Below are 23,396 nucleotides of genomic sequence, written 5' to 3'. Positions count from 1 at the left end.
TACCTGCTGCGGAGACTCAGGTCGTTTGGGGTGGAGGGCCCACTCCTGAAGACCTTCTATGACTCTGTTGTGGCTTCTGCTATCTTTTATGGTGTGGTCTGCTGGGGCGGCAGCATCTCTGCTGGGGACAGGAAGAGACTGAACAGGCTGATCCGAAGGGCCAGCTCTGTTCTAGGATGCCCTCTGGACCCAGTGGAGGTGGTGAGTGACAGGAGAATGGTGGCTAAGCTGTCATCCCTGTTGGACAACATCTCCCACCCCATGCAGCAGACTGTGACAGCACTAAGCAGCTCCTTCAGTGGGAGACTGCGGCACCCACGGTGTGGGACGGAGAGATTTCGCAGGTCTTTCCTCCCCACTGCTGTCAGACTCCATAATAAAGACTTTAACTGATCAAGCACACACATCCATACATATGCAATAATACTAAGTGCAATAATCCTTTCTGTCATCGTTGTATTCTTACTCAGTTGTATATAGCATTTGTATTTGTATTCTATTTTTATCTTATTGTATATTTATTTTTTTTTATTCTACTGTATATAGTATTTTATTTTATTCTATTTTGTACAGTTGTGTACTGTATTTATTCTTATTGTATCCTAATTTTTGCCTCATAACTTTTGCACTGTCCACTTCCTGCTGTGACAAAACAAATTTCCCACGTGTGGGACTAACAAAGGTTATCTTATCTTATCTTATCTTATCTTATCTTATCTTATCTTATCTTACAACTTAAAGAGACACCAAACCATTGTGACTGTTACAAGTGCCACGGGATTTTATCTTGTTTTAGTTGTTTTGAGTATGAGTATGACCTGGTTATGGCGTTCCATGTGTCCTGCTCGCTAACATCTTCCACCCTACTTTTATCTGCTGAATTACCTCAAGGGCATTTTTGCACAGCCTGCAACTGGGATCTTGTGTGTGGTTGTGGTAGTCCTCAGCAGTGTTGGGCAAGTTACTTTGAAAAAGTAATTAATTATAGTTACTAGTTACTTCTTCCAAAAAGTAACTGAGTTAGTAACTGAGTTACAATATTCTAAAAGTAATTAATTACTTGAAAAGTAGCTATTGCGTTACTTTAAAAAAAAATGTTTTACCCTCTGGGGTCCAGGGTATAATTGGCCATTTTTAACTACTTTTGATTTTCCCTCTACATTTTACCTTTAAAAACTATTTACTTTGTCTTGTCTGGTATCATTCTTTTCTGTCTGAATTTACAGTTATGTTTTCATTTTGACATACTGTATTAACACAACTGGTCTAAAATCACAAACATGTTTAATGAATCATATTTCATAACTGTAAATAAAAATATAAATTGTCAATTTTAAAATCCTATGCACAAGTTTTGCAAACAAAGTTATTTGCTTCCATTTACCTTTTACCCTTTTTAAAATAACCATTTCAAACTATTTACAGAACAACCAGCTGTTCTGCATTCTGACAGCAGCAGGTGTATCACTCCTTTTTCTACCTGGAGACAGCAGTCACCTCATTGTTCTGACGCACAACACAAAACTATCCACAACACTACACACTAACTACACAAGACAACTCATTAACTACACTCTCCAAACACGCTAAAGGTCACAAATCTCTCACATCTCAAAACTCTCTCAATCTCTCTCTCTCGCCATCACTCCTAAAACTTCCTGTTTTTTTTCTCTCATAAGCAGAGAGTGCTTGCTAGCACTGTCCTTAGACAGTAAACGCTGCATATATATTGTATATCATGAATCTGGTTCAACACAATTTAAAAACTGGTATATATCACCTTCTTGCTTTGTCTTTAAGTGGTCATGTGATTGGCTTACCACAACTACTTTATTCTTCCTCAGTCAAACAGCAGCACTCATGCGATTGTTTTGCCCCCTTAGCTCCAGGTGTTGTGCTAGACAGTGATCGTGATTACCGTCCTTGGGAGCGCGCGCAGGTGCTTAAAGCTGTAGTCTCCAGATTACTTACATAGCTACTTCCGTGCAACTGATGCGGTAAGCTGAACACAGCTTCAACCTTCTGTTTGTTGAAAAATAGTAACGGACTGCATTTTCTTGTTAGTAATTGTAACAATAGGAATTGTAATTAGTTAGATTACTCGTTACTGAAAAAAGTAACGCCGTTACTTTTGTTCCTGTGTGGTCTTTCAGTCTTTCTCAACATCAGCCACTTCCTAAATTTGGTGGTGATACATGCTGTCCAGAAGCCGTCCAGAAGCCTGTCCTTCCATGGTGGTTCCTCTCCTTTCTCAGGTTTCTGCTGCCTGATGTACTCACTAAGTACACAACCAGTTGTCAACATCTTCCTGATGTGCTAATGGCTCTTTGTTTCATCCTGAATAGTGGTTCTGACACTCACTAGGATAAATAAAAGCTAAGGTGGAATGTCTCAGTTGGCAAAATTATAGATTTCAATTACGTTTACCAGAGAAATATCAATAACATAGTAAAAAGTAGTTTTTACAATTTGTCTATGCTTTTAATTGATGATGGTGGGATAAGGTCGTCAGACTGGTGGACCACTCGAATAGAGGCCTTGCTCTGTGAAGATCCAGCGGCAAACCCCAAGTTATAATTGTTAAAGTCCATTACTACCAAGACTGCGTCAATGTGCTATGGGGGGCCCGGAAGCAAAGCCCGTTGCAATACAAGGGGAACCCAGTGGTTTTCCTGATTACACCACATGCACTGCCAAAGCTTGCTCTGCTTTTAACGATGTGAGGGACCTACCTCAATGGTGTCCAGATGACCAATACAGAATAATGTTTAAAGCCAGATGTTATAGATCTTTCAGGGGTGAGAGTAAGGAGTTTCTGGATCCGGAGAAGGGAATGTTACACGTGAAAAAGACCGACTTATCGACTGAAACTGTCGGATGAAAGTGCACTACTGGTTGACTCTTGTTTATAGCCAGTCCCAGATGATGTGGAGCGTTGCAGGACGGAAGATTTGGTGGACAGTGCAATTACATTGCAAATCTTGTTAAGGCTGGACAAATAACCGATTACACTACTTAAGATGTTTATTAAAGAACAAGTTAGTGGCCCAGTCAATTCCACTCCTCTTCTGTTGGCTGATCTAATCTGCGCGTGGTCTTCATGCCGCACCCCATCACTTTACCAGGAACTACAGTTTTATGGGTGTTTGACAGAGAACTTTTTTCTGCTTTCAGCAGGGTTCCATGGTGTAACGGTTAGCACTCTGGACTTTGAATCCAGTGATCTGAGTTCAAGTCTCAGTGGAGCCTCATTTGGCTTTCTAGCCCTTTGCTCCGCATTAGCACAAGCTAGCATGAGAGTTTAATGACTTAAAGAACAAGTTAGTGGCCCAGTCAATTCCACTCCTCTTCTGTTGGCTGATCCCATCTGCGCGTGGTCTTCATGCCGCACCAAACCTCGCTCTTGCTCTTGTACTGCACTTTCCACTTCAGCGTCCTGCTGTATCTTTCATTGGCCACCGTGACTCAAGGCAACAATTCCCCTTGTACTCTTCTCACTTCTAACTCTGTTGCCACCACTGAAGGCTCTGAGCTTCTGGTTGACAAGCTTTTTGATGTCCTTTGCTTGGCTAGCACACAACCTATAGAAGACAAAACTAGGAGTCTTATTTCTCAATAGGGACGCAAGTAAAACAGAGAAAATGCTGGACAAGCAGAGTTGTCAAAACAGTGAACATCAATTCCCTTGTGACCAAAGAAGCAAAACACCCATGTTTCCGCCCGGTTTCGGATCGGGGACCTTTCGCGTGTGAGGCGAATGTGATAACCACTACACTACGGAAACGGTGAGCGATGGCTTGCTTGGCTTTGGAATGTGTCTCAATCAGTAATCTGGCCAATCTGACAAATCTGATGGCAGGTTACTATCATGCCCTTGAACAGAAGGAACCATGGAGAAGAGACAGACGCTCGCTAGCAAGGAATCTGAACTATAGTCTCGATGTTAGGCTCACTTAAAAACTTTTGACATTTAGGAGTTCTCTGAAGCAAGCGCAGCTCGACATATGCTGCCCTAAGAAGCCCAGAACTGTTATCTAAAGAGGCCATGCGGTTGATCACGTTGTGCATTGGCTGAAAATAGGCCCAAGTCCTGGGCAGGCCAGCTAGAGACACTCATTTCCAAGAGCTTAGTCTGTGCCTGCATCTTCAGTAAATATGGTGACTGGAGACATGTTGGTTTGTGTGAAATTTCCTGAAATTTGGGCTATAGACAACTTTTTACAACATGAGCATCCAAAGGTTACAAGCGTCAGAGCCCTGTACAAGATTTGAGTACTTTCACTCCTCTTTGTGCCAAACAGCAGTACAACCCCATAAGATAAAGCAATGCCTGCAGGCAGACACTTTTGTATCGGGAAACAAAGAAGCATGTTTCCGCCTGGTTTCGGACCAGGGACCTTTCGCGTGTTAGGCGAACGTGATAACCACTACACTACGGAAACGGAGCGTGCATGCCCTCTCGTCATTAGAGGGGCAATTCGATGCCTTCTTAAATTTGAGGACTTTTATGACAGATCATGTAGGACTAGTGAGAAGCGGGGAACTCCCATTTGTGTCATTTTTCAAGCATTCCCCCATTTATGGTTATATTGACAATCCAAATTGTGATCTCGAGATAGCATCTCTTCAAATGGGAGCTGATCTTCTTGTTGACAAGCTCTTTGATGTTCTTTGTCAGGCTAGCACACAACCTACAGAAGACAAACACACGAGACTTATTTGTTAATAGGGACGCAAGTAAAGCAGAGAAAACGCTGGACAAGCAGAGTTCTCTTGGACAAGCTTCTCTTCTCATGGGAGCTCTTGCCTAGAAGACATTTTTGACTTATGAGTGCACAGGTGGAATTGATGTTTTTTCAAACCCATTATAGGACTAGATTGTTAGATCGACTAGGATGTGGTGGAGAAATTCCACAGGGTCTTTTTGAATGATGGACTCTGTGCAAAAAAAATGCACGTAGCGTGCGATTAACGGGTGTGTGGTCATTCCAGGTAAAAGGTAGAGCAGAGAAGGAGACTGCTCACTCCCCGTCGGGGAATCGAACCCCGGGCTTCCACGTGACAGGCGGAGATACTGTCCACTATACTAACGAGGACATGCAAACCTCTGTCGGCGTCATGTCAAGGTGGGATTCGCAGCAGGTATGACACGCAAACTCTCGTCGGCCATGTAAAAAACCCCATCACTTTACCAGGAACTACAGTTTTATGGGTGTTTGACAGAGAACTTTTTTCTGCTTTCAGCAGGGTTCCATGGTGTAACGGTTAGCACTCTGGACTTTGAATCCAGTGATCTGAGTTCAAGTCTCAGTGGAGCCTCATTTGGCTTTCTAGCCCTTTGCTCCGCATTAGCACAAGCTAGCATGAGAGTTTAATGACTTAAAGAACAAGTTAGTGGCCCAGTCAATTCCACTCCTCTTCTGTTGGCTGATCCCATCTGCGCGTGGTCTTCATGCCGCACCAAACCTCGCTCATGCTCTTGTACTGCACTTTCCACTTCAGCATCCTGCTGTATCTTTCACTGGCCACCGTGACTCAAGGCAACAATTCCCCTTGTACTCTTCTCACTTCTAACTCTGTTGCCACCACTGAAGGCTCTGAGCTTCTGGTTGACAAGCTTTTTGATGTCCTTTGCTTGGCTAGCACACAACCTATAGAAGACAAAACTAGGAGTCTTATTTCTCAATAGGGACGCAAGTAAAACAGAGAAAATGCTGGACAAGCAGAGTTGTCTAAACAGTGAACATCAATTCCCTTGTGACCAAAGAAGCAAAACACCCATGTTTCCGCCCGGTTTCGGACCGGGGACCTTTCGCGTGTGAGGCGAATGTGATAACCACTACACTACGGAAACTGTGAGTGATGGCGTGCTTGGCTTTGGAATGTGTCTCAATCAGTAATCTGGCCAATCTGACAAATCTGATGGCAGGTTACTATCATGCCCTTGAACAGAAGGAACCATGGAGAAGAGACAGACGCTCGCTAGCAAGGAATCTGAACTATAGTCTCGATGTTAGGCTCACTTAAAAACTTTTGACATTTAGGAGTTCTCTGAAGCAAGCGCAGCTCGACATATGCTGCCCTAAGAAGCCCAGAACTGTTATCTAAAGAGGCCATGCGGTTGATCACGTTGTGCATTGGCTGAAAATAGGCCCAAGTCCTGGGCAGGCCAGCTAGAGACACTCATTTCCAAGAGCTTAGTCTGTGCCTGCATCTTCAGTAAATATGGTGACTGGAGACATGTTGGTTTGTGTGAAATTTCCTGAAATTTGGGCTATAGACAACTTTTTACAACATGAGCATCCAAAGGTTACAAGCGTCAGAGGCCTGTACAAGATTTGAGTACTTTCACTCCTCTTTGTGCCAAACAGCAGTACAACCCCATAAGATAAAGCAATGCCTGCAGGCAGACACTTTTGTATGGGGAAACAAAGAAGCATGTTTCCGCCTGGTTTCGGACCAGGGACCTTTCGCGTGTTAGGCGAACGTGATAACCACTACACTACGGAAACGGAGCGTGCATACCCTCTCGTCATTAGAGGGGCAATTCGATGCCTTCTTAAATTTGAGGACTTTTATGACAGATCATGTAGGACTAGTGAGAAGCTGGGAACTCCCATTTGTGTCATTTTTCAAGCATTCCCCCATTTATGGTTATATTGACAATCCAAATTGTGATCTCGAGATAGCATCTCTTCAAATGGGAGCTGATCTTCTTGTTGACAAGCTCTTTGATGTTCTTTGTCAGGCTAGCACACAACCTACAGAAGACAAACACACGAGACTTATTTGTTAATAGGGACGCAAGTAAAGCAGAGAAAACGCTGGACAAGCAGAGTTCTCTTGGACAAGCTTCTCTTCTCATGGGAGCTCTTGCCTGGAAGACATTTTTGACTTATGAGTGCACAGGTGGAATTGATGTTTTTTCAAACCCATTATAGGACTAGATTGTTAGATCGACTAGGATGTGGTGGAGAAATTCCACAGGGTCTTTTTGAATGATGGACTCTGTGCAAAAAAAATGCACGTAGCGTGCGATTAACGGGTGTGTGGTCATTCCAGGTAAAAGGCAGAGAAGAGAAGGAGACTGCTCACTCCCCGTCGGGGAATCGAACCCCGGTCTTCCGCGTGACAGGCGGAGATACTGTCCACTATACTAACGAGGACCTGCAAACCTCTGTCGGCGTCATGTCAAGGTGGGATTCGCAGCAGGTATGACACGCAAACTCTCGTCGGCCATGTAAAAAACTCCATCACTTTACCAGGAACTACAGTTTTATGGGTGTTTGACAGAGAACTTTTTTCTGCTTTCAGCAGGGTTCCATGGTGTAACGGTTAGCACTCTGGACTTTGAATCCAGTGATCTGAGTTCAAGTCTCAGTGGAGCCTCATTTGGCTTTCTAGCCCTTTGCTCCGCATTAGCACAAGCTAGCATGAGAGTTTAATGACTTAAAGAACAAGTTAGTGGCCCAGTCAATTCCACTCCTCTTCTGTTGGCTGATCCCATCTGCGCGTGGTCTTCATGCCGCACCAAACCTCGCTCATGCTCTTGTACTGCACTTTCCACTTCAGCGTCCTGCTGTATCTTTCATTGGCCACCGTGACTCAAGGCAACAATTCCCCTTGTACTCTTCTCACTTCTAACTCTGTTGCCACCACTGAAGGCTCTGAGCTTCTGGTTGACAAGCTTTTTGATGTCCTTTGCTTGGCTAGCACACAACCTATAGAAGACAAAACTAGGAGTCTTATTTCTCAATAGGGACGCAAGTAAAACAGAGAAAATGCTGGACAAGCAGAGTTGTCTAAACAGTGAACATCAATTCCCTTGTGACCAAAGAAGCAAAACACCCATGTTTCCGTCCGGTTTCGGACCGGGGACCTTTCGCGTGTGAGGCGAATGTGATAACCACTACACTACGGAAACTGTGAGTGATGGCTTGCTTGGCTTTGGAATGTGTCTCAATCAGTAATCTGGCCAATCTGACAAATCTGATGGCAGGTTACTATCATGCCCTTGAACAGAAGGAACCATGGAGAAGAGACAGACGCTCGCTAGCAAGGAATCTGAACTATAGTCTCGATGTTAGGCTCACTTAAAAACTTTTGACATTTAGGAGTTCTCTGAAGCAAGCGCAGCTCGACATATGCTGCCCTAAGAAGCCCAGAACTGTTATCTAAAGAGGCCATGCGGTTGATCACGTTGTGCATTGGCTGAAAATAGGCCCAAGTCCTGGGCAGGCCAGCTAGAGACACTCATTTCCAAGAGCTTAGTCTGTGCCTGCATCTTCAGTAAATATGGTGACTGGAGACATGTTGGTTTGTGTGAAATTTCCTGAAATTTGGGCTATAGACAACTTTTTACAACATGAGCATCCAAAGGTTACAAGCGTCAGAGCCCTGTACAAGATTTGAGTACTTTCACTCCTCTTTGTGCCAAACAGCAGTACAACCCCATAAGATAAAGCAATGCCTGCAGGCAGACACTTTTGTATCGGGTAACAAAGAAGCATGTTTCCGCCTGGTTTGGGACCAGGGACCTTTCGCGTGTTAGGCGAACGTGATAACCACTACACTACGGAAACGGAGCGTGCACGCCCTCTCGTCATTAGAGGGGCAATTCGATGCCTTCTTAAATTTGAGGACTTTTATGACAGATCATGTAGGACTAGTGAGAAGCGGGGAACTCCCATTTGTGTCATTTTTCAAGCATTCCCCCATTTATATATATTTTACAATCCAAATTGTGATCTCGAGATAGCATCTCTTCAAATGGGAGCTGATCTTCTTGTTGACAAGCTCTTTGATGTTCTTTGTCAGGCTAGCACACAACCTACAGAAGACAAACACACGAGACTTATTTGTTAATAGGGACGCAAGTAAAGCAGAGAAAACGCTGGACAAGCAGAGTTCTCTTGGACAAGCTTCTCTTCTCATGGGAGCTCTTGCCTAGAAGACATTTTTGACTTATGAGTGCACAGGTGGAATTGATGTTTTTTCAAACCCATTATAGGACTAGATTGTTAGATCGACTAGGATGTGGTGGAGAAATTCCACAGGGTGTTTTTGAATGATGGACTCTGTGCAAAAAAAATGCACGTAGCGTGCGATTAACGGGTGTGTGGTCATTCCAGGTAAAAGGCAGAGCAGAGAAGGAGACTGCTCACTCCCCGTCGGGGAATCGAACCCCGGTCTTCCGCGTGACAGGCGGAGATACTGTCCACTATACTAACGAGGACCTGCAAGCCTCTGTCGGCGTCATGTCAAGGTGGGATTCGCAGCAGGTATGACACGCAAACTCTCGTCGGCCATGTAAAAAACCCCATCACTTTACCAGGAACTACAGTTTTATGGGTGTTTGACAGAGAACTTTTTTCTGCTTTCAGCAGGGTTCCATGGTGTAACGGTTAGCACTCTGGACTTTGAATCCAGTGATCTGAGTTCAAGTCTCAGTGGAGCCTCATTTGGCTTTTTAGCCCTTTGCTCCGCATTAGCACAAGCTAGCATGAGAGTTTAATGACTTAAAGAACAAGTTAGTGGCCCAGTCAATTCCACTCCTCTTCTGTTGGCTGATCCCATCTGCGCATGGTCTTCATGCCGCACCAAACCTCGCTCATGCTCTTGTACTGCACTTTCCACTTCAGCGTCCTGCTGTATCTTTCATTGGCCACCGTGACTCAAGGGAACAATTCCCCTTGTACTCTTCTCACTTCTAACTCTGTTGCCACCACTGAAGGCTCTGAGCTTCTGGTTGACAAGCTTTTTGATGTCCTTTGCTTGGCTAGCACACAACCTATAGAAGACAAAACTAGGAGTCTTATTTCTCAATAGGGACGCAAGTAAAACAGAGAAAATGCTGGACAAGCAGAGTTGTCTAAACAGTGAACATCAATTCCCTTGTGACCAAAGAAGCAAAACACCCATGTTTCCGCCCGGTTTCGGACCGGGGACCTTTCGCGTGTGAAGCGAACGTGATAACCACTACACTACGGAAACTGTGAGTGATGGCTTGCTTGGCTTTGGAATGTGTCTCAATCAGTAATCTGGCCAATCTGACAAATCTGATGGCAGGTTACTATCATGCCCTTGAACAGAAGGAACCATGGAGAAGAGACAGACGCTCGCTAGCAAGGAATCTGAACTATAGTCTCGATGTTAGGCTCACTTAAAAACTTTTGACATTTAGGAGTTCTCTGAAGCAAGCGCAGCTCGACATATGCTGCCCTAAGAAGCCCAGAACTGTTATCTAAAGAGGCCATGCGGTTGATCACGTTGTGCATTGGCTGAAAATAGGCCCAAGTCCTGGGCAGGCCAGCTAGAGACACTCATTTCCAAGAGCTTAGTCTGTGCCTGCATCTTCAGTAAATATGGTGACTGGAGACATGTTGGTTTGTGTGAAATTTCCTGAAATTTGGGCTATAGACAACTTTTTACAACATGAGCATCCAAAGGTTACAAGCGTCAGAGCCCTGTACAAGATTTGAGTACTTTCACTCCTCTTTGTGCCAAACAGCAGTACAACCCCACAAGATAAAGCAATGCCTGCAGGCAGACACTTTTGTATCGGGAAACAAAGAAGCATGTTTCCGCCTGGTTTCGGACCAGGGACCTTTCGCGTGTTAGGCGAACGTGATAACCACTACACTACGGAAACGGAGCGTGCATGCCCTCTCGTCATTAGAGGGGCAATTCGATGCCTTCTTAAATTTGAGGACTTTTATGACAGATCATGTAGGACTAGTGAGAAGCGGGGAACTCCCATTTATGTCATTTTTCAAGCATTGTAGTGGAGATATCAAAGACAGGCACGGCTGTGGCACTGATTCAGTCTTTGAGCACTACGGTCACCCCGGTGTGTCGGCCAGAACACCACTTAAGGCCAAATTGCCCAGAGCACGGAAGAAGGAGAGAGCTTGAGGTTCCGTTTGAGGCACTTTATTGTCACCGTTAATTTCTGGGGCTGTAACACAGCGGGTGTACATAAGTGTGTGTCTGGGTGTGTGTGTGTGTGGTTTCCTACAAAGGAAATAAACAAGGGAAATAACAATAAATAAAGAGAATGGAAAAGTCAAATACTCAAATATAAACATAATACAACATAGTTAACATAATCGAATATAAAGATCAGAAAAATATAATACACTTCAAACTGCTCACACTATGCAACTAAATAGCATTAGTGCGAGGTTAAGCAACCGTCAGTACAAGTGAACTACTTCCGGTAGTTATACAAAATAAAAGCGTCCCCCATTATATTCCGCTATAATGCTCTTATTGTGAAGGGCAAGCGGGACGCCATACTTCCGGTTATACTACGTTTGCTATTTTATTAATCCACGTACCTAATTGTTCGCTACAAACTCCGCTACTTCAAAGTAAACAATCACAAGCATCACATACAACATATAGAGAAGGTCTGATAACACAGGAATGACATTATGGACATACCAGCGACCGTACATGCGTCAACAAGCTAAACCGGGGCCAAGCTAACAACATAAGTTAGCATATGAAATGAGGGTGAACTCACGCGTTGCATGCGTGGCCTACCGCTCCAACTATGGACTACATTAGCTCCTAAATGGTAACATACTACAGTACTGACACAAGAAAGGCAAAATACGACACAGGTCACTACTTACTTGTCATTTACGCACACCTAACATGCCCCAGGAATCAGTGCACCCCCTCCGGACCAACACTGCTCAGCCGCCATTAAACTGCCCACCTTACTAACCGGATGATGTCACTAGAAGGTGGGCTGGCCCAAACTGACAGAAGATGGAACATTACATGAACTTATATAAACTTATAAACACCAGTAAAACTATTATATGAACTTTGGGGCCTTTTATACAGCCGCCCCCAAATGTATGTAAGACATTTGCTCATCAATAAGGCAACAAAGTTCTAGGGTTGTGGTGAGTTCGACGCAGAGCTGTCCTCATCTTCTCCAGAGGGCAGCGCAGGGAGGACAACCAGTCTGGCAACTGGCCGAGTGTAGACTCTCTCCTTCACCTTCACGTCAGCTGACCTGATGCGTCCATCAGGGCTAGGATGAGTTTTAATCACCCTCCCCACCGGCCAGAGAGCCCTGGGAAGCTGTGGATCAGCGATCATCACCACAGAGTCCTCAGCCAAATCAGCTGCCGTTGTTTGCCACTTCTGGCGAGTCTGCAGACTGGGAATGTACTGACGAATGAAACGTGACCAGAAATGGTCAGCCAAAACCTGGGAGTGCTTCCAGCGACGGCGACTGAGGAGCTCACTCTGTGGGTATACTACCTGAGGTAGCGATCCATCCGGCCGCCCCATCAGAAGAACATTAGGAGTCACCGGATCTGCATCTCTGGCATCCGAAGACACATACCCCAGGGGCTTACTATTGAGTATCCCTTCCACTTCGGTGAGTACAGTGCGAAGCACTTCTTCTGGAACTGACTGAGCACCAACGGTGGCATAGAGGGCATACTTAACCGACCGGATCTCCCTTTCCCATGCTCCCCCAAAGTGTGGGGCACCTGGAGGATTAAAGCGGAAGCTGATCCTCTGGGGTGCTAGAAGCTGTTGTAGTTCCGGGGCCATCTTCAGAAAGGTCTCACGCAGCTCCCTCTCACCTCCCCTGAAGTTGGTCCCCTGGTCTGAAAACAACTCGGCAGGTGTTCCTCTACGGGCGACAAATCGCCGAAGAGCCATCAGGAATGCATCTGCATCAATGGTGTTAAGAACATCCAAGTGGACTGCCCTGGTGGTGAGGCACTTGAATATGATTCCCCATCTCTTCTCAATACGCCGACCAACCTTGACCTCAAACGGCCCGAAGCAGTCCATTCCCGTAGAGTAGAAAGCCGGTTTATATAGACGTAGCCGGGCTGCTGGCAGGTCTGCCATCCTTGGCACTGTAGGTCTAGCTCTCCACCTTTGACAATCAGCACAGAGGTGTTGGTAGCGCCGGACAGCTTCACGCCCTCGCAGAATCCAGTAGGAGCGCCGAAGTTCTGCGAACACCCGCTCCGGGCCAGGATGATGGAGGCGGCGATCAAAGTCTTGGATCAGGAGTTTGGTCACTGGGTGGCTTGGGTCTAAGATAATCGGATGGAGTGTCTCCAGAGCCAAATCTTCAGATCGACGAAGTCGTCCTCCAACACAAATGAGCTGTCTGGTCTCATCCACTTCGGGTGACAGAGAGAGAAGACGACTGCTCCTGGGAACTGGCTTACCGACTTTCAACAGGTTGTACTCCTCCAGGAAACTATCCATCTGGGCCCTCTGTAGGATCAGCCTCTCCGCCTTGCGATAGTCCTCAACAGTGGGATGACCATCTGGTTGGGCCGCCCCATGTAGCTCCCGCGCTGTAACCTCTAACATCTCACTCCAGGTTTTGTAGCGGCTCAAATCTGAAGTTGGCTGACCTGACGGAGTAGTTGCTGTGGTCCCACAGAACACAGCTTTGCGCAGCTCCGAGGCATCTCCTGCTTGGTCAACCGTGAGATCCTCTGGCCAGGAGTCTGGACTGCGCAGGAGAAAGGATGGTCCTTGGCTCCATCTATTTGGTACAGTGAGCTCCTTCAACTTCTTCCCACGTGTCACATCGTCGGCTGGATTCCTTCCAGAGTCGACGTATCTCCAGGAGTGCCTGTCTGTCAGCTCTTGTATCTCAGCTACACGAGTGCCCACGAAGACCTTAAATCGGCAGGATTCAGACCTCAGCCAGGTCAGCACTGTTGTAGAATCAGACCATAGGACCGTCTGGTCGATTCTAAGGGTGAGCTCCCTTTCCAGCACTTGTGAGAGCTGTGCCCCAGTGAGTGCAGCACAGAGCTCCAATCGGGGCATGGAGTGGAACCGCTTAGGGGCAACCCTGGAACGGGCCACCAAGAATGACAGATGCACTTCACCATTTCTGCCAGTGGTCCGGAGGTAAGCTACTGAGCCATAAGCTTCTTCAGAGGCATCACAAAATATGTGCACCTCTCTCTGACAGCTGAAGGGGTCCACTTCCTTAGGCACATATGGTCGGGGAAGAGTAATTTCAGGTAGAAATTGCAGCTCTTCCTCCCAGGCTGTCCACTGCTGCATAAGCTCCTGAGGTAGGTGTGGGTCATCCCAACCCCTTTGCTTGTCCCAAAGATGGCGGATGATTACCTTCGCTCTGGTTGTGTAGGGTAAGATGAACCCTAGGGGGTCGTACTGGCTGGCCAAGACCTTGTAGATATTGCGCATCGTGGGGACTGCATATGGAACTTGACGATGCTTGTAGCCTAGGACATCTGTGTGGAATAGCCAGCTCAATCCCAGGGTAGATTCTGGGGTATCTACCTTGTTCTGGGCCAGCCATAGTTCCACACTAGCGGAGCAGCTCTCTTGTGGTAAGTGACTGATGACGTCACGTTCATTGCTGGCCCACTGACGTAGGTCAAAACCTGCTGAGGCTAGGATGGCCCGTAACCTGTCGACAAGTTTCCTTGCCTCTTCCACGGTGGGGAAACTCTGAAGGCAGTTGTCCACATAAAAACACCTTTCGACCGAGAGTCTCACGTCATCATCTGGCTGGCTGTTATCCATGACATGACGCTGCAGGGCAAATGTGGCACAGCAGGGGCTACACGTGGTTCCGAACGGGAGCACCCGCCACTCGTAGACTGCTGGAGGGCTCTCGTCGCTGATGTCTCGCCAGACGAATCTGAGCAGGGCACGATCTTCTGGTAAGAGATGAACCTGGTGGAACATGCCTTTAATGTCCCCACTCACTGCAACTGCATGCTCTCTGAAGCGCAATAGGACTCCCAGAAGCGACGCACCTAAGGTGGGCCCAGGCAGCAGGTAGTCGTTCAAGTTCTGTCCTCTGTACTGAAATGAGCAGTTGAAAACCAATCGGTTCTTGCCATTATGGCTCACCATGTGATGAGGGATGTACCACGCCTCCTGACCTTCTGTCACAGGTGTCCCAGAGCCACACTTAATGATGGAGCCAGCCTTGATAAGCTTCTCCATCTCCACTTTGTAGGCCTCAGCTCGTTCTGGGTCTTTGGCCAGCCTTCTCTCTACACCCCGTAGACTTGGCATGACGGCGTCTTTAGTTGCCTGCAGTAGAGGCATCCCCTTCCGGCGAAGCAGTGGGGTGGCATAGCGACGTATGCCTTCAACCTCTATTCGGACAGTTCTGGTCTCCAGAATGCATATGGCCTCTTGGTCTTGCCTTGAACGAGTAACAAGCTTCTCGTTTCGGAATGGAACGATGTCGACCTGCCACAGTTTCTCCACATGTTTCATTAACTCACTGACCTGAGGTGCAACAGAAGTCAGCAAGCACTGCTGTGGTTGGGTAAGCTGGCCAACTATACTTGCTGGCCCTTGTAGCGCCCAACCTAGCCTGGTACGAATAGCAGCAGGCCCTCCTGGAGGTCCCAGCCTGACTGGTTCAACGGGGGTAACCAGATGGGGATGGTCACTGCCAATGAGTAGCAAAGGTTTCACATTTAACAAGGTGTGGATCGGAAGACCAATCAGGTGCTTGTACCTTTCCCTGAGTTGCTCCATGGGATAAGTGTGGCCTGCAAGTCCGATGCGTGCAGCAGTGAAGGCCCCAGCAATCTTGAACCTGGTCCTGGGCCTTGATGGAGAAGAAACAGAGAACGACACTGACTCACCTCTGAGAGTCTGCACGTCCTGCCTAATCGTGCGCAGTGGGACGTCCTCTGCGATCCCTTGCATGCCTAACTTCTCGGCAGCCTCCGGCAGAAGCATTGTCCTCTCTGACCCGTCATCCAGTACAGCATAAGTGCTGATTGTTCGCTTGCCATAATGAATGCAGACTTTGACAATCTTTAGAAGGACTTTGCAGCCTTCAGTGGGTCTGTCTAGATACAGGACGTCGGTTGCTGCCTTCGAGTCACCGCTCACCACCGCTGTTGTTAGTGACCCTTTAGGTGTTCTAACATTGACATCATGCAGTACCTGCAGGTGCTTCCCTTGGCAGAGGCTGCAAGTCTTCCTCAGATTGCACTGGGCTGCCTGGTGTGACCGTGCACAGCGCCAGCACCTCTTGTTACTCTTTATCCACTCTGTTAGCTGGTCCTTTGTCAACTTGGATACCATTGTGCACTGACTGAGATAGTGCTCTTCCGTGTTACAGAATGGACAGTATGGCTTGTTCTTGCTGGCCACACCACCTGGCCTCAAAGCCTGTGGGTTCGTCATTACCTCCTTTGCACCATGAAGGACTGTGATGGATCTCTTACCCTGGCGCACCTCAGGCCTGGGCCACTGTTTCTCCTTTGTCCCTTTCACTGCTAACTGCCCTTCAGAGTCTTGGCACCAGGACTCATACTTAAGCCACCCTGCGAGATCTGCCAAGGTATGCATCCTCACACCTTGTTGGAACATGCAGCGGCGGAACTCCGCTCTCTGCTCGGGGGGTAGTTTACTAAGCAGACGAGAAACATGTGAACCACAGTGTAGTTCCACTTCTCCTTCTGGGCCTAGTGTCCTTAACATCCCCACCAGTGACTGTATCTGGAGGGCAAATCTCTCAAATGCCGAGACGTCTCCACGTCTGATGTCAGGTGAGTCCATCATCGCAGCAATACGCCTCAGCACTATCTGATGTGGTTGGCCGAATTTGTCATTGAGGGCCTCCATCGTATCAGTGAAGGGTGTGGCAGAGTTGAGGTAAGCATCGGCTATTAATCTGGCCTCCTCTAAGGTGCAGGTGATCAACCAACACTTGATACTTGAACAGCTCAGTCGTGTCCTCAGGTAGAAGATTCCCCAATGCCATCTTAAGCCTAGCAAACTCACTAGGGTCTCGACTGGAGAAGTTGGGGATTGTTGGGCGGGGACCACGGTAAACTGTCTCTGAGGTGATAGGAGTCCTGCCCGGATTCGGTCTGTCCGGCAGTGGCTGTGGAGAGGACAGATTGAACTGCTGCTCAGGGGATGCTGGATTACAGCCATGCTCAGTCTTACTGTCCCCATAGGCGGCGCGCGGATGCTTGGACCCACCCAGTGGGAAACTGCCTGGGCGAGGTGGGAGATGAACCGGCTTGAACCAGGGAGGTGGATTATGGGAGGCTTTATCTGGAAACCTGAGAGCTGGTGGAGGATCTGATGACAGACTCTGTCCTGGGTGGTCCACGACCATATTAGCAGGTGGGATTGCCATTGCCTCTGTCTTAATGGCTGAAAACATACATGCATCTTGGCGATGGGGGTTCAACACTGGTGGGTCACTAGGCAGTGGCGCTTCCTCAATTGGATCTGGCCACGGTGGTGGGGCAGGCCAGTCATCATCCTCCTCAATCTCTGGTGCATCACCCGGTAGCGGTGACTGCATTGACTTACTGGTTTGGAGAGAAGATGGGCCCTGCATGCTCTGGACAGCTTCCACTAACTGTCTCATTTCTGCCCGCAGTGCCTTGAGTTCGACCAGATCTGATGACATACGTTGCTGGCTCTGCTGGATGAGGTGGCGCTCCTGACGGATATCCTCTAACTCTGCACTTACTTCCTTATTTGGATGTGTATAGGGGAGCACGAAGGGTAGAGGAGTAGAGTGATCATAGGCTTGTTCCCCATGCCATCTCTCCGGATACAGCTGGGGGGCTAGCTGATTCTCCTGAATGTGCTGTTGGCTCTGAGCTCCATAGCGCGAGGCCGTCTCATGGAGAATAGCATCCCGCCTCCACTGAGGGCTGGCTAGGTTGCAGCTAAAGGGGGAAGCGAGGGAGGTCATCCTGGCCTTGTCCTCTTGGTGTCTGAGCTCTACATCCTCTCTATATGCATGGCTAATGTAGCCTGGGTACTCCACCTCATAATCTGTGTAGTGCACAGGTGGGCGAGCATGTCGTTTGGGGCGTGCGCCACGAGCCTCGTACTCTGGGCCTGGTTCCATCTCTGAGGCGAACCTAGTGCATCCGGCTCGAAGGACCAATTAATGTAGTGGAGATATCAAAGACAGGCACGGCTGTGGCACTGATTCAGTCTTTGAGCACTACGGTCACCCCGGTGTGTCGGCCAGAACACCACTTAAGGCCAAATTGCCCAGAGCACGGAAGAAGGAGAGAGCTTGAGGTTCCGTTTGAGGCACTTTATTGTCACCGTTAATTTCTGGGGCTGTAACACAGCGGGTGTACATAAGTGTGTGTCTGGGTGTGTGTGTGTGTGGTTTCCTACAAAGGAAATAAACAAGGGAAATAACAATAAATAAAGAGAATGGAAAAGTCAAATACTCAAATATAAACATAATACAACATAGTTAACATAATCAAATATAAAGATCAGAAAAATATAATACACTTCAAACTGCTCACACTATGCAACTAAATAGCATTAGTGCGAGGTTAAGCAACCGTCAGTACAAGTGAACTACTTCCGGTAGTTATACAAAATAAAAGCGTCCCCCATTATATTCCACTATAATGCTCTTATTGTGAAGGGCAAGCGGGACGCCATACTTCCGGTTATACTACGTTTGCTATTTTATTAATCCACGTACCTAATTGTTCGCTACAAACTCCGCTACTTCAAAGTAAACAATCACAAGCATCACATACAACATATAGAGAAGGTCTGATAACACAGGAATGACATTATGGACATACGAGCGACCGTACATGCGTCAACAAGCTAAACCGGGGCCAAGCTAACAACATAAGTTAGCATATGAAATGAGGGTGAACTCACGCGTTGCATGCGTGGCCTACCGCTCCAACTATGGACTACATTAGCTCCTAAATGGTAACATACTACAGTACTGACACAACAAAGGCAAAATACGACACAGGTCACTACTTACTTGTCATTTACGCACACCTAACATGCCCCAGGAATCAGTGCACCCCCTCCGGACCAACACTGCTCAGCCGCCATTAAACTGCCCACCTTACTAACCGGATGATGTCACTAGAAGGTGGGCTGGCCCAAACTGACAGAAGATGGAACATTACATGAACTTATATAAACTTATAAACACCAGTAAAACTATTATATGAACTTTGGGGCCTTTTATACAAGCATTCCCCCATTTATGGTTATATTGACAATCCAAATTGTGATCTCGAGATAGCATCTCTTCAAATGGGAGCTGATCTTCTTGTTGACAAGCTCTTTGATGTTCTTTGTCAGGCTAGCACACAACCTACAGAAGACAAACACACGAGACTTATTTGTTAATAGGGACGCAAGTAAAGCAGAGAAAACGCTGGACAAGCAGAGTTCTCTTGGACAAGCTTCTCTTCTCATGGGAGCTCTTGCCTAGAAGACATTTTTGACTTATGAGTGCACAGGTGGAATTGATGTTTTTTCAAACCCATTATAGGACTAGATTGTTAGATCGACTAGGATGTGGTGGAGAAATTCCACAGGGTGTTTTTGAATGATGGACTCTGTGCAAAAAAAATGCACGTAGCGTGCGATTAATGGGTGTGTGGTCATTCCAGGTAAAAGGCAGAGCAGAGAAGGAGACTGCTCACTCCCCGTCGGGGAATCGAACCCCGGTCTTCCGCGTGACAGGCGGAGATACTGTCCACTATACTAACGAGGACCTGCAAACCTCTGTCGGCATCATGGCAAGGTGGGATTCGCAGCAGGTATGACACGCAAACTCTCGTCGGCCATGTAAAAGACCCCATCACTTTACCAGGAACTACAGTTTTATGGGTGTTTGACAGAGAACTTTTTTCTGCTTTCAGCAGGGTTCCATGGTGTAACGGTTAGCACTCTGGACTTTGAATCCAGTGATCTGAGTTCAAGTCTCAGTGGAACCTCATTTGGCTTTCTAGCCCTTTGCTCCGCATTAGCACAAGCTAGCATGAGAGTTTAATGACTTAAAGAACAAGTTAGTGGCCCAGTCAATTCCACTCCTCTTCTGTTGGCTGATCCCATCTGCGCGTGGTCTTCATGCCGCACCAAACCTCGCTCATGCTCTTGTACTGCACTTTCCACTTCAGCGTCCTGCTGTATCTTTCATTGGCCACCGTGACTCAAGGGAACAATTCCCCTTGTACTCTTCTCACTTCTAACTCTGTTGCCACCACTGAAGGCTCTGAGCTTCTGGTTGACAAGCTTTTTGATGTCCTTTGCTTGGCTAGCACACAACCTATAGAAGACAAAACTAGGAGTCTTATTTCTCAATAGGGACGCAAGTAAAACAGAGAAAATGCTGGACAAGCAGAGTTGTCTAAACAGTGAACATCAATTCACTTGTGATCAAAGAAGCAAAACACCCATGTTTCCGCCCGGTTTCGGACCGGGGACCTTTCGCGTGTGAAGCGAACGTGATAACCACTACACTACGGAAACTGTGAGTGATGGCTTGCTTGGCTTTGGAATGTGTCTCAATCAGTAATCTGGCCAATCTGACAAATCTGATGGCAGGTTACTATCATGCCCTTGAACAGAAGGAACCATGGAGAAGAGACAGACGCTCGCTAGCAAGGAATCTGAACTATAGTCTCGATGTTAGGCTCACTTAAAAACTTTTGACATTTAGGAGTTCTCTGAAGCAAGCGCAGCTCGACATATGCTGCCCTAAGAAGCCCAGAACTGTTATCTAAAGAGGCCATGCGGTTGATCACGTTGTGCATTGGCTGAAAATAGGCCCAAGTCCTGGGCAGGCCAGCTAGAGACACTCATTTCCAAGAGCTTAGTCTGTGCCTGCATCTTCAGTAAATATGGTGACTGGAGACATGTTGGTTTGTGTGAAATTTCCTGAAATTTGGGCTATAGACAACTTTTTACAACATGAGCATCCAAAGGTTACAAGCGTCAGAGCCCTGTACAAGATTTGAGTACTTTCACTCCTCTTTGTGCCAAACAGCAGTACAACCCCACAAGATAAAGCAATGCCTGCAGGCAGACACTTTTGTATCGGGAAACAAAGAAGCATGTTTCCGCCTGGTTTCGGACCAGGGACCTTTCGCGTGTTAGGCGAACGTGATAACCACTACACTACGGAAACGGAGCGTGCATGCCCTCTCGTCATTAGAGGGGCAATTCGATGCCTTCTTAAATTTGAGGACTTTTATGACAGATCATGTAGGACTAGTGAGAAGCGGGGAACTCCCATTTATGTCATTTTTCAAGCATTGTAGTGGAGATATCAAAGACAGGCACGGCTGTGGCACTGATTCAGTCTTTGAGCACTACGGTCACCCCGGTGTGTCGGCCAGAACACCACTTAAGGCCAAATTGCCCAGAGCACGGAAGAAGGAGAGAGCTTGAGGTTCCGTTTGAGGCACTTTATTGTCACCGTTAATTTCTGGGGCTGTAACACAGCGGGTGTACATAAGTGTGTGTCTGGGTGTGTGTGTGTGTGGTTTCCTACAAAGGAAATAAACAAGGGAAATAACAATAAATAAAGAGAATGGAAAAGTCAAATACTCAAATATAAACATAATACAACATAGTTAACATAATCGAATATAAAGATCAGAAAAATATAATACACTTCAAACTGCTCACACTATGCAACTAAATAGCATTAGTGCGAGGTTAAGCAACCGTCAGTACAAGTGAACTACTTCCGGTAGTTATACAAAATAAAAGCGTCCCCCATTATATTCCGCTATAATGCTCTTATTGTGAAGGGCAAGCGGGACGCCATACTTCCGGTTATACTACGTTTGCTATTTTATTAATCCACGTACCTAATTGTTCGCTACAAACTCCGCTACTTCAAAGTAAACAATCACAAGCATCACATACAACATATAGAGAAGGTCTGATAACACAGGAATGACATTATGGACATACCAGCGACCGTACATGCGTCAACAAGCTAAACCGGGGCCAAGCTAACAACATAAGTTAGCATATGAAATGAGGGTGAACTCACGCGTTGCATGCGTGGCCTACCGCTCCAACTATGGACTACATTAGCTCCTAAATGGTAACATACTACAGTACTGACACAACAAAGGCAAAATACGACACAGGTCACTACTTACTTGTCATTTACGCACACCTAACATGCCCCAGGAATCAGTGCACCCCCTCCGGACCAACACTGCTCAGCCGCCATTAAACTGCCCACCTTACTAACCGGATGATGTCACTAGAAGGTGGGCTGGCCCAAACTGACAGAAGATGGAACATTACATGAACTTATATAAACTTATAAACACCAGTAAAACTATTATATGAACTTTGGGGCCTTTTATACAGCCGCCCCCAAATGTATGTAAGACATTTGCTCATCAATAAGGCAACAAAGTTCTAGGGTTGTGGTGAGTTCGACGCAGAGCTGTCCTCATCTTCTCCAGAGGGCAGCGCAGGGAGGACAACCAGTCTGGCAACTGGCCGAGTGTAGATTCTCTCCTTCACCTTCACGTCAGCTGACCTGATGCGTCCATCAGGGCTAGGATGAGTTTTAATCACCCTCCCCACCGGCCAGAGAGCCCTGGGAAGCTGTGGATCAGCGATCATCACCACAGAGTCCTCAGCCAAATCAGCTGCCGTTGTTTGCCACTTCTGGCGAGTCTGCAGACTGGGAATGTACTGACGAATGAAACGTGACCAGAAATGGTCAGCCAAAACCTGGGAGTGCTTCCAGCGACGGCGACTGAGGAGCTCACTCTGTGGGTATACTACCTGAGGTAGCGATCCATCCGGCCGCCCCATCAGAAGAACATTAGGAGTCACCGGATCTGCATCTCTGGCATCCGAAGACACATACCCCAGGGGCTTACTATTGAGTATCCCTTCCACTTCGGTGAGTACAGTGCGAAGCACTTCTTCTGGAACTGACTGAGCACCAACGGTGGCATAGAGGGCATACTTAACCGACCGGATCTCCCTTTCCCATGCTCCCCCAAAGTGTGGGGCACCTGGAGGATTAAAGCGGAAGCTGATCCTCTGGGGTGCTAGAAGCTGTTGTAGTTCCGGGGCCATCTTCAGAAAGGTCTCACGCAGCTCCCTCTCACCTCCCCTGAAGTTGGTCCCCTGGTCTGAAAACAACTCGGCAGGTGTTCCTCTACGGGCGACAAATCGCCGAAGAGCCATCAGGAATGCATCTGCATCAATGGTGTTAAGAACATCCAAGTGGACTGCCCTGGTGGTGAGGCACTTGAATATGATTCCCCATCTCTTCTCAATACGCCGACCAACCTTGACCTCAAACGGCCCGAAGCAGTCCATTCCCGTAGAGTAGAAAGCCGGTTTATATAGACGTAGCCGGGCTGCTGGCAGGTCTGCCATCCTTGGCACTGTAGGTCTAGCTCTCCACCTTTGACAATCAGCACAGAGGTGTTGGTAGCGCCGGACAGCTTCACGCCCTCGCAGAATCCAGTAGGAGCGCCGAAGTTCTGCGAACACCCGCTCCGGGCCAGGATGATGGAGGCGGCGATCAAAGTCTTGGATCAGGAGTTTGGTCACTGGGTGGCTTGGGTCTAAGATAATCG

At 47.3% G+C, this 23,396-nt stretch overlaps 16 non-coding genes across 16 annotated transcripts; 5 read left to right on the top strand and 11 right to left on the bottom strand.

The window, feature by feature from the left end:
* Nucleotides 1-3,177: 3,177 nt before the first annotated feature.
* trnaq-uug (transfer RNA glutamine (anticodon UUG)) lies at nucleotides 3,178-3,249 on the top strand. The gene has a single exon. It is a non-coding gene; the product is annotated as a tRNA-Gln (tRNA).
* Nucleotides 3,250-4,369: 1,120 nt separating this feature from the next.
* trnav-aac (transfer RNA valine (anticodon AAC)) lies at nucleotides 4,370-4,442 on the bottom strand. The gene has a single exon. It is a non-coding gene; the product is annotated as a tRNA-Val (tRNA).
* An 805-nt stretch (nucleotides 4,443-5,247) lies between these two features.
* Nucleotides 5,248-5,319, top strand: trnaq-uug (transfer RNA glutamine (anticodon UUG)). Its single transcript has one exon. It is a non-coding gene; the product is annotated as a tRNA-Gln (tRNA).
* A 462-nt stretch (nucleotides 5,320-5,781) lies between these two features.
* On the bottom strand, nucleotides 5,782-5,854 carry trnav-cac (transfer RNA valine (anticodon CAC)). Its single transcript has one exon. It is a non-coding gene; the product is annotated as a tRNA-Val (tRNA).
* A 585-nt stretch (nucleotides 5,855-6,439) lies between these two features.
* On the bottom strand, nucleotides 6,440-6,512 carry trnav-aac (transfer RNA valine (anticodon AAC)). Its single transcript has one exon. It is a non-coding gene; the product is annotated as a tRNA-Val (tRNA).
* A 582-nt stretch (nucleotides 6,513-7,094) lies between these two features.
* On the bottom strand, nucleotides 7,095-7,166 carry trnad-guc (transfer RNA aspartic acid (anticodon GUC)). Its single transcript has one exon. It is a non-coding gene; the product is annotated as a tRNA-Asp (tRNA).
* Nucleotides 7,167-7,317: 151 nt separating this feature from the next.
* On the top strand, nucleotides 7,318-7,389 carry trnaq-uug (transfer RNA glutamine (anticodon UUG)). The gene has a single exon. It is a non-coding gene; the product is annotated as a tRNA-Gln (tRNA).
* A 1,120-nt stretch (nucleotides 7,390-8,509) lies between these two features.
* Nucleotides 8,510-8,582, bottom strand: trnav-aac (transfer RNA valine (anticodon AAC)). The gene has a single exon. It is a non-coding gene; the product is annotated as a tRNA-Val (tRNA).
* Nucleotides 8,583-9,163: 581 nt separating this feature from the next.
* trnad-guc (transfer RNA aspartic acid (anticodon GUC)) lies at nucleotides 9,164-9,235 on the bottom strand. Its single transcript has one exon. It is a non-coding gene; the product is annotated as a tRNA-Asp (tRNA).
* Nucleotides 9,236-9,386: 151 nt separating this feature from the next.
* Nucleotides 9,387-9,458, top strand: trnaq-uug (transfer RNA glutamine (anticodon UUG)). Its single transcript has one exon. It is a non-coding gene; the product is annotated as a tRNA-Gln (tRNA).
* A 462-nt stretch (nucleotides 9,459-9,920) lies between these two features.
* Nucleotides 9,921-9,993, bottom strand: trnav-cac (transfer RNA valine (anticodon CAC)). The gene has a single exon. It is a non-coding gene; the product is annotated as a tRNA-Val (tRNA).
* Nucleotides 9,994-10,578: 585 nt separating this feature from the next.
* On the bottom strand, nucleotides 10,579-10,651 carry trnav-aac (transfer RNA valine (anticodon AAC)). The gene has a single exon. It is a non-coding gene; the product is annotated as a tRNA-Val (tRNA).
* Nucleotides 10,652-19,468: 8,817 nt separating this feature from the next.
* trnad-guc (transfer RNA aspartic acid (anticodon GUC)) lies at nucleotides 19,469-19,540 on the bottom strand. Its single transcript has one exon. It is a non-coding gene; the product is annotated as a tRNA-Asp (tRNA).
* Nucleotides 19,541-19,691: 151 nt separating this feature from the next.
* trnaq-uug (transfer RNA glutamine (anticodon UUG)) lies at nucleotides 19,692-19,763 on the top strand. Its single transcript has one exon. It is a non-coding gene; the product is annotated as a tRNA-Gln (tRNA).
* A 462-nt stretch (nucleotides 19,764-20,225) lies between these two features.
* Nucleotides 20,226-20,298, bottom strand: trnav-cac (transfer RNA valine (anticodon CAC)). Its single transcript has one exon. It is a non-coding gene; the product is annotated as a tRNA-Val (tRNA).
* Nucleotides 20,299-20,883: 585 nt separating this feature from the next.
* On the bottom strand, nucleotides 20,884-20,956 carry trnav-aac (transfer RNA valine (anticodon AAC)). The gene has a single exon. It is a non-coding gene; the product is annotated as a tRNA-Val (tRNA).
* Between the last annotated feature and the right edge of the window lie 2,440 nt (nucleotides 20,957-23,396).

The sequence above is a fragment of the Copadichromis virginalis genome, linkage group LG11 (assembly GCF_057382275.1).
Source record: "Copadichromis virginalis isolate Kocher_CV1m ecotype Utaka linkage group LG11, C_Virginalis_male_GT1.1, whole genome shotgun sequence".
NCBI classification, from domain to species: Eukaryota; Metazoa; Chordata; class Actinopteri; order Cichliformes; family Cichlidae; genus Copadichromis; species Copadichromis virginalis.
Note: the sequence above shows the minus strand (reverse complement) of the source record. Positions and strands in the feature narration are given on the sequence as shown.